Consider the following 5,113-nt stretch of genomic DNA (forward strand, 5'->3'; position numbering starts at 1 on the left):
TAGAACCATTATCTTCACAGCCATTGTCAGGATCAACAATATAAACAAAATTATTCACACACATCATTATCATCATCATAGCCATTATCATCATGACAACCATTAGCATCATCATCATCATGACAACCGTACGCATCATCATCATCATCATAACCATCATTATTGTCATCATCAATAACATCGCGAGTTTTATGCTTATTCTTCTTACCATCAGACATTTTCGTTTTTTTTTTTTAGCAGGAAAACAACCTTCCGTAATTGTATTTTTCAGTACCTACGCCGGGCACGGACGGAAAGATTTGCTATACACGTTTGAGCCAGTTGTAGTGGTCATGAAGGTCAACTGATCCGTTTGGTAGAGGAACACCACTTGCTGTCACTGGAGAATCACCTGTTGACTGAAGAAATCCCGCAATAAATTTCAGAGCCACTCACTACCAGGTCCATCTGAATGTGAACTCAGTGGCTCACCTTCAGTAGTCCACCATTACTCACCATTTGGGTGATGGTGGTGGTGGTTCTGGGATGGGTGGGGGGGGGGAGGGAGCTGAGGGACGCGTATATAACCGTGTAGTGGAGCCGCTAGGTTATATGAGCGCCAACACATGAAAGAGTCCGGCTTCAGCACCGCCACTTTATGTAACTCATTGATTCATTATATTCGAACATTCAACACCCAAGAATAATGAATCAGATTCCTAGGCCAAACATGGGACATTTAATCTGGGTTCGTTTCCCCCAAACTTCTTGTATAGTACCGAAGAGCTAAATTACTGTAGGTACCCGGAGGTAGAGTTGGTTGCCCACTGTAGCCTAGGGAAATGTTTGGGCGATTTCCTTGTCAGCCACACATCTTGTTCAAATCACCCACGTCGGAGTTAATTATTATTTTTGTTGTTTCCTATTTCTGGACATTGTCGGGAGGTGAATATTGTTTAAATGGTGTATACTGTAAGGAAAATATTACAAGGGGATGAAATAAACTGAGAAAATGGAAGTCGGGTAAACGATGCTTAATAAAATTAACAGGATGAGAAGAGTATTTCGTAGTTTCCTTATTTACAGTTAATAAACACTGATGCTTGACCCATTAAACATATGTGAAATGAAAGTAATGCATTGAAAAGAAAAAAAGTGAAGGGGCAATGGTAATAAAGGTGACAAAACAGCTAAACACTGGAGTATATGAGTGACAATTATTTGCATAACTTAGTTTTCCGCAAAATTACAAAACTCTGCTACAAGCGAATATCGTAAAGCAGTGAAGGCAGAAAAAAAATATAAAATAAAAATGATGGAAGGAAGAGGACAATGAAACAGAAATTAAAGTTCTGTGAATACGCGATCGTAAGAGAGTGACCGAGTAAGAAAGGACTAGAGCGACACTAGCCTTCCTCCACAGCCTTCAGCACCACACTGACTTCCTGCACCAGCACCGCCGCTCCACCTCTCTCTCTCCCTCCCTCCCTCCCTCTTTGTGTGTGTGTGTGTGTGTGTGTGTGTGTGTCTCCCCTCTCTCTCTGCTTCCCTTAGCATCCCTCTCTCTCTTTTTCACTTCCTTTACCCTTTCCAGACTGTCTTGCTCTCCCATCCTGTCCATTCCTCTCCTCTTTCCTCTCCTGCACTGTCTTTCCGTTTTCCTTCCTGTATTTTTCTCTCTCCTTCACTTTCTATCTTCCTTTCTGTTCGCCTTTCTACTCCTTACTCGCTCTCTTTTTCTGTCTCTTTGTGTCCTCTTTTTTTTTTTTTTTTTCCTCGTCGCTGTCTCTTTCCCTTCCTCTCTTTCCTTTCTCTACCTCCCTGTACGATTGCATCTCTCTCTCTCTCTCTCTCTCTCTCTCTCTCTCTCTCTCTCTCTCTCTCTCTCTCTCTCAACACAGCCTCTTCCTTGAATTTCATTCAGGTAATAATCTCCCCTTACTTCTCTTGTCCTTTTGTACAATTTTGTCCTCTTTTCTCGTCTAACAGCAATTACAGGAGATTAACAGGCTCACTACATAAACATCTTACACACACACACACGTTACATATACAGTATATATATATATATATATATATATATATATATATATATATATATATATATATATATATATATATATATATATATATATATATATATATTCATCATCCGGACCTCCTTTCCCACCCTAGGGCAGGGTGAGGAATATATATATATATATATACACAAAGGAGCCTCTGTGGTACAGTGGTAAAGTGTGCGTTTTCGTATGCTGAAGAACGAGGGTTCGCGCCCCGCCAGGGTAATAAACTTTGGGAGCGTTCTTCAGGCCATGTACTGCATTGGCGGACACAAGGGGTGCTGTGGTTGAACCAGTGTCACATACTATAAAGTATGCTTGCACCCAGTCGGCTTGCGCGGGCCGATTACATTTGGTTCACAGACTACACACACATCCAAAGCCACTCCAACACTACAATTACACTTACAAGCACTTCTCACCCTACATAAAATCTCTACTAGACAGCCTAAGTCACTTGGTAGAGATACATTGGCTGTATCGTCCCCACTTCGGTCGGGATAGGCCGGTCCTGCACTGGACACACAAACGGCTGATGAGCTGAGATATACCGGGGAGGACACAATGTGGCAGCATTATGGAGTGGTACTACTACTCTGCGGCCAGGTTGTGTTAGGAAGAATACTGCCACCGTATTCCCTGTGTGTCGTAAAAGGCGACTAAAAGGGGCGGAGTGAGGGAACTAGGGACCCCTTCCTCTGTTTTTTAGTTCCTAAAAAGAGACAGGCCAGAGAAAGGGATGGGGGATTGAGTTATCCCTCTACCCTGAAGATTGGGTCTATGAATGTGTGTGGATGTAGTACGATTGAGGCTAAAAGGGAGGAGATTGGGAGAATGTTTGTGAGAAGAAAGTTGGATGTGTTAGCTTTAAGTGAAACGAAGACGAAAGGGAAGGGTGAGTCTATGTTTGGAAGTGTAAATGGAAGAAAGTCAGGTGTTGATAGAGGAAGGGCAAGAGAAGGTGTGGCCTTGTTAGTGAGTCTGGAAGTACAGCAGTGTGTGATTGAATGGAAGGAGGTGTCATTGAGACTGATGTGGGTGAAAGCGAAATTTGAACGTGAGTTGTGTGTGTTTGTGAGTGCATATGGGCCTGGTTGTGAAAGGGTTGAGGAAGAGAGGGGGTCTTTCTGGAATGATGATGATGAGTGTCTGCAGAGTTTTGGAGCGAATGTGAATGTGGTAATGATGGGAGATCTGAATGCTAGAGTGGGAAATGTAGCAGTTGAAGGTGTAGTTGGTATGCATGGTGTGCCTGGAAGAAATGAAAATGGGGAACGAATGATAGGGATGTGCGTTGAGCGAGAGATGGTGATTGGAAATACGCTGTTTGAGAAGAAAGGTATTTATAAGTATACATGGGTGAGACAGGACGGTGGAAGGGTTGTTGATAGAGCTTTGATGGACTATATGGTTTTGTCCAGGAATTTAATAGGAAGATTGTTGGATGTGAGAGTTCTGAGAGGGGAGGGTGGAGGTATATCTGACCACTACCTGGTGGAGGGAAAGTTAAGAGTAGGTATGAGATGGGTGAGAGCTAGGAGGGTTAGGTGTGGCAGGGAGGTTTTGAAAGTGAGTGAGTTGGATAAAAGAGAGAAAATGATAGAGTATCAGGAGTACTTGAAAGATGAGTGGAATGCAGTGAAAGATCGGGAAAATGGCAGTTTGGAGGAGGAATGGCAGTTGTTTAAGAGTGCCGTGGTGGGCATGCAGAAGAGGTGTGTGGTGTGAGACGTTTGGGTGGTGGTGTAAAAAAAAGGAAGTGAATGGTGGTGCGAGGAAGTAAGTATGGCTGTGGCTGAGAAGAGACGTGCATATGAAGTGTGGCTGCAGAGGAAGGATGAGGTGTCATATGAGAGGTATAAGGAAAAGAGGAATAGGGCGAGAAGGGCTGTGCGTGATGCTAAAGTGGCAGCAGATGAGAGGTGGGGTAGGCGGCTGACTGAAAATTTTCAACAGAATAAGAAGATGTTCTGGAAGGAGGTGAAAAGGATGCAAAAGGGAGAGTCTGGGAAGGAAGAGCGAGTAAAAGCAGAGGATGGAAGGATGTTAATTGAGATGGATGCAGTAAGGAAGAGATGGGCAGAGTATTTTGAAAGACTGTTAAAAGTAGAGGAGGAAAGGGTGGCTGAGATTGTGGTGGATGGAAGGGTGCAAGGAATAAATGTGTTGGGAGAGTTGAATGATTCTTTGATCACGAAGGAGGAAGTGGAGAAGGCAGTAAAGGAGATGAAAACAGGGAAAGCTGCAGGTATGGATGGGTGTGCTGTGGAATGCCTGAAGGGTGGTGGAGTGACCATTGTTGACTGGTTAGTAAGATCGTTGAATGTGTGCTTTGTGAAAGGTATGGTGCCAATTGACTGGGCAAGTGCTTGTGTGGTCCCATTGTATAAAGGCAAGGGTGACAAGTATGAATGTACTAGCATTAGGGATATAAGTCTCTTGAGTGTTGTAGGTAAGGTGTATGGTAGAGTGTTAATTATGAGAGTTAGAGACGGTACAGAGGAAGTGATTGGTGATGAGCAGTGTGGCTTTAGGAGAGGGAGAGGATGCGTGGATCAGGTGTTTGCTGTGAGACAAGTGTGTGAAAAGTATTTAGCGAAAGGCAAGGATGTGTTTTGGGCATTCATGGATTTAGAGAAAACGTATGATAGAATTGATAGGGAGGCTTTTTTAAGATTGTATGGACTTGATGGTAGGTTACTAAAAGGGGTGAAGAGTTTTTATGTAAATAGTAGAGCGTGTGTACAGTAAGAGTGGGAAATACTGTGAGTGATTGGTTTCCTGTGAGAGTGGGGCTGCGACAGGGATGTGTGATGTTGCCTTGGTTGTTTAATATTTATATGGATGGTGTTGTAAGGGAGGTGAATGCAAGAGTTTTGGGTGGAGGTCTGAGTCTGGTGAATGTTGATGGTGGAGAGTGGAATCTGAAGCAGCTGCTGTTTGCAGATGATACTGCACTGGTGGTTGATTCAGAGGAGAGATTGAGACAGTTGGTAGAGGAGTTTGGAAGGGTGTGTGAAAGGAGGAAATTGAAAGTAAATGAGAATAAGAGTAAAGTGATGAAGTGTACG

Source organism: Coenobita brevimanus, chromosome 35 (assembly GCF_032717465.1).
Source record: "Coenobita brevimanus isolate Jiangsu-jjx chromosome 35, ASM3271746v2, whole genome shotgun sequence".
NCBI lineage: Eukaryota > Metazoa > Arthropoda > Malacostraca > Decapoda > Coenobitidae > Coenobita > Coenobita brevimanus.